The sequence below is a fragment of the Pungitius pungitius genome, chromosome 21 (assembly GCF_949316345.1).
Source record: "Pungitius pungitius chromosome 21, fPunPun2.1, whole genome shotgun sequence".
NCBI lineage: Eukaryota > Metazoa > Chordata > Actinopteri > Perciformes > Gasterosteidae > Pungitius > Pungitius pungitius.
In genome coordinates this window covers 10,986,582-10,996,162 of record NC_084920.1, presented here as the reverse complement: position 1 = coordinate 10,996,162, position 9,581 = coordinate 10,986,582, and the positions used below count along the sequence as shown (strand labels likewise).

At 41.2% G+C, this 9,581-nt stretch overlaps 26 non-coding genes across 26 annotated transcripts; all 26 read left to right on the top strand.

Moving 5' to 3' along the window:
* The first annotated feature begins 74 nt into the window (after nucleotides 1-74).
* Nucleotides 75-148, top strand: trnai-aau (transfer RNA isoleucine (anticodon AAU)). The gene has a single exon. It is a non-coding gene; the product is annotated as a tRNA-Ile (tRNA).
* Nucleotides 149-328: 180 nt separating this feature from the next.
* trnar-ucg (transfer RNA arginine (anticodon UCG)) lies at nucleotides 329-401 on the top strand. Its single transcript has one exon. It is a non-coding gene; the product is annotated as a tRNA-Arg (tRNA).
* Nucleotides 402-633: 232 nt separating this feature from the next.
* On the top strand, nucleotides 634-707 carry trnai-aau (transfer RNA isoleucine (anticodon AAU)). The gene has a single exon. It is a non-coding gene; the product is annotated as a tRNA-Ile (tRNA).
* Nucleotides 708-1,065: 358 nt separating this feature from the next.
* trnar-ucg (transfer RNA arginine (anticodon UCG)) lies at nucleotides 1,066-1,138 on the top strand. Its single transcript has one exon. It is a non-coding gene; the product is annotated as a tRNA-Arg (tRNA).
* A 225-nt stretch (nucleotides 1,139-1,363) lies between these two features.
* Nucleotides 1,364-1,437, top strand: trnai-aau (transfer RNA isoleucine (anticodon AAU)). Its single transcript has one exon. It is a non-coding gene; the product is annotated as a tRNA-Ile (tRNA).
* A 357-nt stretch (nucleotides 1,438-1,794) lies between these two features.
* Nucleotides 1,795-1,867, top strand: trnar-ucg (transfer RNA arginine (anticodon UCG)). The gene has a single exon. It is a non-coding gene; the product is annotated as a tRNA-Arg (tRNA).
* Nucleotides 1,868-2,092: 225 nt separating this feature from the next.
* Nucleotides 2,093-2,166, top strand: trnai-aau (transfer RNA isoleucine (anticodon AAU)). Its single transcript has one exon. It is a non-coding gene; the product is annotated as a tRNA-Ile (tRNA).
* A 660-nt stretch (nucleotides 2,167-2,826) lies between these two features.
* On the top strand, nucleotides 2,827-2,900 carry trnai-aau (transfer RNA isoleucine (anticodon AAU)). Its single transcript has one exon. It is a non-coding gene; the product is annotated as a tRNA-Ile (tRNA).
* A 357-nt stretch (nucleotides 2,901-3,257) lies between these two features.
* On the top strand, nucleotides 3,258-3,330 carry trnar-ucg (transfer RNA arginine (anticodon UCG)). The gene has a single exon. It is a non-coding gene; the product is annotated as a tRNA-Arg (tRNA).
* A 231-nt stretch (nucleotides 3,331-3,561) lies between these two features.
* trnai-aau (transfer RNA isoleucine (anticodon AAU)) lies at nucleotides 3,562-3,635 on the top strand. The gene has a single exon. It is a non-coding gene; the product is annotated as a tRNA-Ile (tRNA).
* A 180-nt stretch (nucleotides 3,636-3,815) lies between these two features.
* Nucleotides 3,816-3,888, top strand: trnar-ucg (transfer RNA arginine (anticodon UCG)). The gene has a single exon. It is a non-coding gene; the product is annotated as a tRNA-Arg (tRNA).
* A 231-nt stretch (nucleotides 3,889-4,119) lies between these two features.
* trnai-aau (transfer RNA isoleucine (anticodon AAU)) lies at nucleotides 4,120-4,193 on the top strand. Its single transcript has one exon. It is a non-coding gene; the product is annotated as a tRNA-Ile (tRNA).
* Nucleotides 4,194-4,551: 358 nt separating this feature from the next.
* trnar-ucg (transfer RNA arginine (anticodon UCG)) lies at nucleotides 4,552-4,624 on the top strand. The gene has a single exon. It is a non-coding gene; the product is annotated as a tRNA-Arg (tRNA).
* Nucleotides 4,625-4,849: 225 nt separating this feature from the next.
* Nucleotides 4,850-4,923, top strand: trnai-aau (transfer RNA isoleucine (anticodon AAU)). Its single transcript has one exon. It is a non-coding gene; the product is annotated as a tRNA-Ile (tRNA).
* A 357-nt stretch (nucleotides 4,924-5,280) lies between these two features.
* trnar-ucg (transfer RNA arginine (anticodon UCG)) lies at nucleotides 5,281-5,353 on the top strand. Its single transcript has one exon. It is a non-coding gene; the product is annotated as a tRNA-Arg (tRNA).
* Nucleotides 5,354-5,574: 221 nt separating this feature from the next.
* trnai-aau (transfer RNA isoleucine (anticodon AAU)) lies at nucleotides 5,575-5,648 on the top strand. The gene has a single exon. It is a non-coding gene; the product is annotated as a tRNA-Ile (tRNA).
* A 660-nt stretch (nucleotides 5,649-6,308) lies between these two features.
* Nucleotides 6,309-6,382, top strand: trnai-aau (transfer RNA isoleucine (anticodon AAU)). Its single transcript has one exon. It is a non-coding gene; the product is annotated as a tRNA-Ile (tRNA).
* Nucleotides 6,383-6,739: 357 nt separating this feature from the next.
* trnar-ucg (transfer RNA arginine (anticodon UCG)) lies at nucleotides 6,740-6,812 on the top strand. Its single transcript has one exon. It is a non-coding gene; the product is annotated as a tRNA-Arg (tRNA).
* Nucleotides 6,813-7,043: 231 nt separating this feature from the next.
* Nucleotides 7,044-7,117, top strand: trnai-aau (transfer RNA isoleucine (anticodon AAU)). The gene has a single exon. It is a non-coding gene; the product is annotated as a tRNA-Ile (tRNA).
* Nucleotides 7,118-7,297: 180 nt separating this feature from the next.
* trnar-ucg (transfer RNA arginine (anticodon UCG)) lies at nucleotides 7,298-7,370 on the top strand. The gene has a single exon. It is a non-coding gene; the product is annotated as a tRNA-Arg (tRNA).
* A 231-nt stretch (nucleotides 7,371-7,601) lies between these two features.
* Nucleotides 7,602-7,675, top strand: trnai-aau (transfer RNA isoleucine (anticodon AAU)). Its single transcript has one exon. It is a non-coding gene; the product is annotated as a tRNA-Ile (tRNA).
* A 358-nt stretch (nucleotides 7,676-8,033) lies between these two features.
* On the top strand, nucleotides 8,034-8,106 carry trnar-ucg (transfer RNA arginine (anticodon UCG)). The gene has a single exon. It is a non-coding gene; the product is annotated as a tRNA-Arg (tRNA).
* A 225-nt stretch (nucleotides 8,107-8,331) lies between these two features.
* Nucleotides 8,332-8,405, top strand: trnai-aau (transfer RNA isoleucine (anticodon AAU)). Its single transcript has one exon. It is a non-coding gene; the product is annotated as a tRNA-Ile (tRNA).
* A 180-nt stretch (nucleotides 8,406-8,585) lies between these two features.
* Nucleotides 8,586-8,658, top strand: trnar-ucg (transfer RNA arginine (anticodon UCG)). Its single transcript has one exon. It is a non-coding gene; the product is annotated as a tRNA-Arg (tRNA).
* Nucleotides 8,659-8,889: 231 nt separating this feature from the next.
* On the top strand, nucleotides 8,890-8,963 carry trnai-aau (transfer RNA isoleucine (anticodon AAU)). Its single transcript has one exon. It is a non-coding gene; the product is annotated as a tRNA-Ile (tRNA).
* A 358-nt stretch (nucleotides 8,964-9,321) lies between these two features.
* On the top strand, nucleotides 9,322-9,394 carry trnar-ucg (transfer RNA arginine (anticodon UCG)). Its single transcript has one exon. It is a non-coding gene; the product is annotated as a tRNA-Arg (tRNA).
* Nucleotides 9,395-9,581: the final 187 nt, after the last annotated feature.

Here is a 9,581-nt window from a genome sequence, read left to right as displayed (position 1 = left end):
CTGCTTGCATTTTAGAATGTCTTTTCTGGAAAACTGTCTGGATTTAGTGGAGTTGGATGAGACCTTTAGGCATGGGCCGGTTAGCTCAGATGGTCAGAGCGTGGTGCTAATAACGCCAAGGTCATGGGTTCAATCCCCATACTGGCCAACAATATGGAAAGGCTAGTTTATCACACCTAAAGACGATCAAAAACTGGTAACTTTTTGCTGGGTAACATGCTTGAAAAAAGTACAAATGATAATGTATGTTTTCAAAGATTCCACTGTGCCCCAATCGTTTTTCAATTTTATAATAGCACTTGTAAAATGTGAAAGTCTTGCTTTCTGTGACCACGTGGCCTAATGGACAAGGCGTCTGACTTCGGATCAGAAGATTGAGGGTTCGAGTCCCTTCGTGGTTGAAAATTGGAAGTTTCGTTGAAAGAAGCTTGGTGAAACCATGAATTTTATCTGCTAGAAGCGTCAATGCTCCCAACACAATGGCATTTCCTTTTGCTTCCTCAATGGGAACTTTGCAACTGAAGATGATAGGCACTCACACTCAGTTGACAGTTTTATGCTGCTTGCATTTTAGAATGTCTTTTCTGGAAAACTGTCTGGATTTAGTGGAGTTGGATGAGACCTTTAGGCATGGGCCGGTTAGCTCAGATGGTCAGAGCGTGGTGCTAATAACGCCAAGGTCATGGGTTCAATCCCCATACTGGCCAACAATATGGAAAGGGAAGAAAACGACCTCCAACTATTTAGTGTTATTTGCGCTTAACAAAAGCTTTTATTGCAAGGAAAAGTCCAAAAGAAAGTCAGCTGCTAGTTCAGGCTCCCCAAGTTTAATAATCTACCTTCATCCAAAGGTTTTTTGTGTGAAAAACACATCCGTCCTCTCTACTAAAGCCCAGCAAGTAGTTTATCACACCTAAAGACGATCAAAAACTGGTAACATTTTGCTAGGTAACATGCTTGAAAAAAATACAAATGATAAGGTATGTTTTCAAAGATTCCACTGTGCCCCAATCGTTTTTCAATTTTACAATAGCACTTGTAAAATGTGAAAGTCTTGCTTTCTGCGACCACGTGGCCTAATGGACAAGGCGTCTGACTTCGGATCAGAAGATTGAGGGTTCGAGTCCCTTCGTGGTTGAAAATTGCAAGTTCTTCGTGAGAAGCTTGGTAAAACCATGAATTGTATCTGCTAGAAGCGTCAATGCTCCCAACACAATGGCTTTTGCTTCCTCAATGGGAACTTTGCAACTGAAGATGATAGGCACTCACACTCAGTTGACAGTTTTATGCTGCCTGCATTTTAGAACGTCTTTTGTGGAAAACTGTCTGGATTTAGTGGAGTTGGATGAGAACTTTGAGCATGGGCCGGTTAGCTAAGATGGTTAGAGCGTGGTGCTAATAACGCCAAGGTCATGGGTTCAATCCCCATACTGGCCAACAATATGGAAAGGGTTGAAACGACCTCCAACTATTTAGTGTTATTTGCGCTTAACAAAAGCTTTTATTGCAAGGAAAAGTCCAAAAGAAAGTCAGCTGCTAGTTCATGCTCCTCAAGTTTAATAATCTACCTTCATCCAAAGAATTTTTGTGTGAAAAACCCATCCGTCCTCTCTACTAAAGCCCAGCAAGTAGTTTATCACACCTAAAGACGATCAAAAACTGGTAACATTTTGCTAGGTAACATGCTTGAAAAAAATACAAATGATAAGGTATGTTTTCAAAGATTCCACTGTGCCCCAATCGTTTTTCAATTTTACAATAGCACTTGTAAAATGTGAAAGTCTTGCTTTCTGCGACCACGTGGCCTAATGGACAAGGCGTCTGACTTCGGATCAGAAGATTGAGGGTTTGAGTCCCTTCGTGGTTGAAAATTGCAAGTTCTTCGTGAGAAGCTTGGTAAAACCATGAATTGTATCTGCTAGAAGCGTCAATGCTCCCAACACAATGGCTTTTGCTTCCTCAATGGGAACTTTGCAACTGAAGATGATAGGCACTCACACTCAGTTGACAGTTTTATGCTGCCTGCATTTTAGAACGTCTTTTGTGGAAAACTGTCTGGATTTAGTGGAGTTGGATGAGACCTTTGAGCATGGGCCGGTTAGCTCAGATGGTTAGAACGTGGTGCTAATAACGCCAAGGTCATGGGTTCAATCCCCATACTGGCCAACAATATGGAAAGGGTTGAAACGACCTCCAACTATTTAGTGTTATTTGCGCTTAACAAAAGCTTTTATTGCAAGGAAAAGTCCAAAAGAAAGTCAGCTGCTAGTTCATGCTCCTCAAGTTTAATAATCTACCTTCATCCAAAGAATTTTTGTGTGAAAAACCCATCCGTCCTCTCTACTAAAGCCCAGCAAGTAGTTTATCACACCTAAAGACGATCAAAAACTGGTAACATTTTGCTAGGTAACATGCTTGAAAAAAATACAAATGATAATGTATGTTTTCAAAGATTCCACTGTGCCCCAATCGTTTTTCAATTTTACAATAGCACTTGTAAAATGTGAAATTCTTGCTTTCTGCGACCACGTGGCCTAATGGATAAGGCGTCTGACTTAGGATCAGAAGATTCAGGGTTCGAGTCCCTTCGTGGTTGACAATTGCAAGTTCTTCGTAAGATGCTTGGTGAAACCATGAATTGTATCTGCTAGAAGCGTCAATGCTCCCAACAAATGACATTTCCTTTTGCATCTTCAATGGGAACTTTACAACTGAAGATGATAGGCACTGACACTCAGTTGACAGTTTTATGCTGCCTGCATTTTAGAACGTCTTTTCTGGAAAACTGTCTGGATTTAGTGGAGTTGGATGAGACCTTTGGGCATGGGCCGGTTAGCTCAGATGGTCAGAGCGTGGTGCTAATAACGCCAAGGTCATGGGTTCAATCCCCATACTGGCCAACAATATGGAAAGGGTTGAAACGACCTCCAACTATTTAGTGTTATTTGCGCTTAACAAAAGCTTTTATTGCAAGGAAAAGTCCAAAAGAAAGTCAGCTGCTAGTTCATGCTCCCCAAGTTTAATAATCTACCTTCATCCAAAGAATTTTTGTGTGAAAAACCCATCCGTCCTCTCTACTAAAGCCCAGCAAGTAGTTTATCACACCTAAAGACGATCAAAAACTGGTAACATTTTGCTAGGTAACATGCTTGAAAAAAATACAAATGATAATGTATGTTTTCAAAGATTCCACTGTGCCCCAATCGTTTTTCAATTTTACAAAAGCACTTGTAAAATGTGAAAGTCTTGCTTTCTGTGACCACGTGGCCTAATGGACAAGGCGTCTGACTTCGGATCAGAAGATTGAGGGGTCGAGTCCCTTCGTGGTTGAAAATTGGAAGTTCGTCGAAAGAAGCTTGGTGAAACCATGAATTTTATCTGCTAGAAGCGTCAATGCTCCCAACACAATGGCATTTCCTTTTGCTTCCTCAATGGGAACTTTGCAACTGAAGATGATAGGCACTCACACTCAGTTGACAGTTTTATGCTGCTTGCATTTTAGAATGTCTTTTCTGGAAAACTGTCTGGATTTAGTGGAGTTGGATGAGACCTTTAGGCATGGGCCGGTTAGCTCAGATGGTCAGAGCGTGGTGCTAATAACGCCAAGGTCATGGGTTCAATCCCCATACTGGCCAACAATATGGAAAGGCTAGTTTATCACACCTAAAGACGATCAAAAACTGGTAACTTTTTGCTGGGTAACATGCTTGAAAAAAGTACAAATGATAATGTATGTTTTCAAAGATTCCACTGTGCCCCAATCGTTTTTCAATTTTATAATAGCACTTGTAAAATGTGAAAGTCTTGCTTTCTGTGACCACGTGGCCTAATGGACAAGGCGTCTGACTTCGGATCAGAAGATTGAGGGTTCGAGTCCCTTCGTGGTTGAAAATTGGAAGTTCGTCGAAAGAAGCTTGGTGAAACCATGAATTTTATCTGCTAGAAGCGTCAATGCTCCCAACACAATGGCATTTCCTTTTGCTTCCTCAATGGGAACTTTGCAACTGAAGATGATAGGCACTCACACTCAGTTGACAGTTTTATGCTGCTTGCATTTTAGAATGTCTTTTCTGGAAAACTGTCTGGATTTAGTGGAGTTGGATGAGACCTTTAGGCATGGGCCGGTTAGCTCAGATGGTCAGAGCGTGGTGCTAATAATGCCAAGGTCATGGGTTCAATCCCCATACTGGCCAACAATATGGAAAGGGAAGAAAACGACCTCCAACTATTTAGTGTTATTTGCGCTTAACAAAAGCTTTTATTGCAAGGAAAAGTCCAAAAGAAAGTCAGCTGCTAGTTCAGGCTCCCCAAGTTTAATAATCTACCTTCATCCAAAGGTTTTTTGTGTGAAAAACACATCCGTCCTCTCTACTAAAGCCCAGCAAGTAGTTTATCACACCTAAAGACGATCAAAAACTGGTAACATTTTGCTAGGTAACATGCTTGAAAAAAATACAAATGATAAGGTATGTTTTCAAAGATTCCACTGTGCCCCAATCGTTTTTCAATTTTACAATAGCACTTGTAAAATGTGAAAGTCTTGCTTTCTGCGACCACGTGGCCTAATGGACAAGGCGTCTGACTTCGGATCAGAAGATTGAGGGTTCGAGTCCCTTCGTGGTTGAAAATTGCAAGTTCTTCGTGAGAAGCTTGGTAAAACCATGAATTGTATCTGCTAGAAGCGTCAATGCTCCCAACACAATGGCTTTTGCTTCCTCAATGGGAACTTTGCAACTGAAGATGATAGGCACTCACACTCAGTTGACAGTTTTATGCTGCCTGCATTTTAGAACGTCTTTTGTGGAAAACTGTCTGGATTTAGTGGAGTTGGATGAGAACTTTGAGCATGGGCCGGTTAGCTAAGATGGTTAGAGCGTGGTGCTAATAACGCCAAGGTCATGGGTTCAATCCCCATACTGGCCAACAATATGGAAAGGGTTGAAACGACCTCCAACTATTTAGTGTTATTTGCGCTTAACAAAAGCTTTTATTGCAAGGAAAAGTCCAAAAGAAAGTCAGCTGCTAGTTCATGCTCCTCAAGTTTAATAATCTACCTTCATCCAAAGAATTTTTGTGTGAAAAACCCATCCGTCCTCTCTACTAAAGCCCAGCAAGTAGTTTATCACACCTAAAGACGATCAAAAACTGGTAACATTTTGCTAGGTAACATGCTTGAAAAAAATACAAATGATAAGGTATGTTTTCAAAGATTCCACTGTGCCCCAATCGTTTTTCAATTTTACAATAGCACTTGTAAAATGTGAAAGTCTTGCTTTCTGCGACCACGTGGCCTAATGGACAAGGCGTCTGACTTCGGATCAGAAGATTGAGGGTTTGAGTCCCTTCGTGGTTGAAAATTGCAAGTTCTTCGTGAGAAGCTTGGTAAAACCATGAATTGTATCTGCTAGAAGCGTCAATGCTCCCAACACAATGGCTTTTGCTTCCTCAATGGGAACTTTGCAACTGAAGATGATAGGCACTCACACTCAGTTGACAGTTTTATGCTGCATTTTAGAACGTCTTTTGTGGAAAACTGTCTGGATTTAGTGGAGTTGGATGAGACCTTTGAGCATGGGCCGGTTAGCTCAGATGGTTAGAGCGTGGTGCTAATAACGCCAAGGTCATGGGTTCAATCCCCATACTGGCCAACAATATGGAAAGGGTTGAAACGACCTCCAACTATTTAGTGTTATTTGCGCTTAACAAAAGCTTTTATTGCAAGGAAAAGTCCAAAAGAAAGTCAGCTGCTAGTTCATGCTCCTCAAGTTTAATAATCTACCTTCATCCAAAGAATTTTTGTGTGAAAAACCCATCCGTCCTCTCTACTAAAGCCCAGCAAGTAGTTTATCACACCTAAAGACGATCAAAAACTGGTAACATTTTGCTAGGTAACATGCTTGAAAAAAATACAAATGATAATGTATGTTTTCAAAGATTCCACTGTGCCCCAATCGTTTTTCAATTTTACAATAGCACTTGTAAAATGTGAAATTCTTGCTTTCTGCGACCACGTGGCCTAATGGATAAGGCGTCTGACTTAGGATCAGAAGATTCAGGGTTCGAGTCGCTTCGTGGTTGACAATTGCAAGTTCTTCGTAAGATGCTTGGTGAAACCATGAATTGTATCTGCTAGAAGCGTCAATGCTCCCAACAAATGACATTTCCTTTTGCATCTTCAATGGGAACTTTACAACTGAAGATGATAGGCACTGACACTCAGTTGACAGTTTTATGCTGCCTGCATTTTAGAACGTCTTTTCTGGAAAACTGTCTGGATTTAGTGGAGTTGGATGAGACCTTTGGGCATGGGCCGGTTAACTCAGATGGTCAGAGCGTGGTGCTAATAACGCCAAGGTCATGGGTTCAATCCCCATACTGGCCAACAATATGGAAAGGGTTGAAACGACCTCCAACTATTTAGTGTTATTTGCGCTTAACAAAAGCTTTTATTGCAAGGAAAAGTCCAAAAGAAAGTCAGCTGCTAGTTCATGCTCCCCAAGTTTAATAATCTACCTTCATCCAAAGAATTTTTGTGTGAAAAACCCATCCGTCCTCTCTACTAAAGCCCAGCAAGTAGTTTATCACACCTAAAGACGATCAAAAACTGGTAACATTTTGCTAGGTAACATGCTTGAAAAAAATACAAATGATAATGTATGTTTTCAAAGATTCCACTGTGCCCCAATCGTTTTTCAATTTTACAAAAGCACTTGTAAAATGTGAAAGTCTTGCTTTCTGTGACCACGTGGCCTAATGGACAAGGCGTCTGACTTCGGATCAGAAGATTGAGGGGTCGAGTCCCTTCGTGGTTGAAAATTGGAAGTTCGTCGAAAGAAGCTTGGTGAAACCATGAATTTTATCTGCTAGAAGCGTCAATGCTCCCAACACAATGGCATTTCCTTTTGCTTCCTCAATGGGAACTTTGCAACTGAAGATGATAGGCACTCACACTCAGTTGACAGTTTTATGCTGCTTGCATTTTAGAATGTCTTTTCTGGAAAACTGTCTGGATTTAGTGGAGTTGGATGAGACCTTTAGGCATGGGCCGGTTAGCTCAGATGGTCAGAGCGTGGTGCTAATAACGCCAAGGTCATGGGTTCAATCCCCATACTGGCCAACAATATGGAAAGGCTAGTTTATCACACCTAAAGACGATCAAAAACTGGTAACTTTTTGCTGGGTAACATGCTTGAAAAAAGTACAAATGATAATGTATGTTTTCAAAGATTCCACTGTGCCCCAATCGTTTTTCAATTTTATAATAGCACTTGTAAAATGTGAAAGTCTTGCTTTCTGTGACCACGTGGCCTAATGGACAAGGCGTCTGACTTCGGATCAGAAGATTGAGGGTTCGAGTCCCTTCGTGGTTGAAAATTGGAAGTTCGTCGAAAGAAGCTTGGTGAAACCATGAATTTTATCTGCTAGAAGCGTCAATGCTCCCAACACAATGGCATTTCCTTTTGCTTCCTCAATGGGAACTTTGCAACTGAAGATGATAGGCACTCACACTCAGTTGACAGTTTTATGCTGCTTGCATTTTAGAATGTCTTTTCTGGAAAACTGTCTGGATTTAGTGGAGTTGGATGAGACCTTTAGGCATGGGCCGGTTAGCTCAGATGGTCAGAGCGTGGTGCTAATAACGCCAAGGTCATGGGTTCAATCCCCATACTGGCCAACAATATGGAAAGGGAAGAAAACGACCTCCAACTATTTAGTGTTATTTGCGCTTAACAAAAGCTTTTATTGCAAGGAAAAGTCCAAAAGAAAGTCAGCTGCTAGTTCAGGCTCCCCAAGTTTAATAATCTACCTTCATCCAAAGGTTTTTTGTGTGAAAAACACATCCGTCCTCTCTACTAAAGCCCAGCAAGTAGTTTATCACACCTAAAGACGATCAAAAACTGGTAACATTTTGCTAGGTAACATGCTTGAAAAAAATACAAATGATAAGGTATGTTTTCAAAGATTCCACTGTGCCCCAATCGTTTTTCAATTTTACAATAGCACTTGTAAAATGTGAAAGTCTTGCTTTCTGCGACCACGTGGCCTAATGGACAAGGCGTCTGACTTCGGATCAGAAGATTGAGGGTTCGAGTCCCTTCGTGGTTGAAAATTGCAAGTTCTTCGTGAGAAGCTTGGTAAAACCATGAATTGTATCTGCTAGAAGCGTCAATGCTCCCAACACAATGGCTTTTGCTTCCTCAATGGGAACTTTGCAACTGAAGATGATAGGCACTCACACTCAGTTGACAGTTTTATGCTGCTTGCATTTTAGAATGTCTTTTCTGGAAAACTGTCTGGATTTAGTGGAGTTGGATGAGACCTTTAGGCATGGGCCGGTTAGCTCAGATGGTCAGAGCGTGGTGCTAATAACGCCAAGGTCATGGGTTCAATCCCCATACTGGCCAACAATATGGAAAGGCTAGTTTATCACACCTAAAGACGATCAAAAACTGGTAACTTTTTGCTGGGTAACATGCTTGAAAAAAGTACAAATGATAATGTATGTTTTCAAAGATTCCACTGTGCCCCAATCGTTTTTCAATTTTATAATAGCACTTGTAAAATGTGAAAGTCTTGCTTTCTGTGACCACGTGGCCTAATGGACAAGGCGTCTGACTTCGGATCAGAAGATTGAGGGTTCGAGTCCCTTCGTGGTTGAAAATTGGAAGTTCGTCGAAAGAAGCTTGGTGAAACCATGAATTTTATCTGCTAGAAGCGTCAATGCTCCCAACACAATGGCATTTCCTTTTGCTTCCTCAATGGGAACTTTGCAACTGAAGATGATAGGCACTCACACTCAGTTGACAGTTTTATGCTGCTTGCATTTTAGAATGTCTTTTCTGGAAAACTGTCTGGATTTAGTGGAGTTGGATGAGACCTTTAGGCATGGGCCGGTTAGCTCAGATGGTCAGAGCGTGGTGCTAATAACGCCAAGGTCATGGGTTCAATCCCCATACTGGCCAACAATATGGAAAGGGAAGAAAACGACCTCCAACTATTTAGTGTTATTTGCGCTTAACAAAAGCTTTTATTGCAAGGAAAAGTCCAAAAGAAAGTCAGCTGCTAGTTCAGGCTCCCCAAGTTTAATAATCTACCTTCATCCAAAGGTTTTTTGTGTGAAAAACACATCCGTCCTCTCTACTAAAGCCCAGCAAGTAGTTTATCACACCTAAAGACGATCAAAAACTGGTAACATTTTGCTAGGTAACATGCTTGAAAAAAATACAAATGATAAGGTATGTTTTCAAAGATTCCACTGTGCCCCAATCGTTTTTCAATTTTACAATAGCACTTGTAAAATGTGAAAGTCTTGCTTTCTGCGACCACGTGGCCTAATGGACAAGGCGTCTGACTTCGGATCAGAAGATTGAGGGTTCGAGTCCCTTCGTGGTTGAAAATTGCAAGTTCTTCGTGAGAAGCTTGGTAAAACCATGAATTGTATCTGCTAGAAGCGTCAATGCTCCCAACACAATGGCTTTTGCTTCCTCAATGGGAACTTTGCAACTGAAGATGATAGGCACTCACACTCAGTTGACAGTTTTATGCTGCCTGCATTTTAGAACGTCTTTTGTGGAAAACTG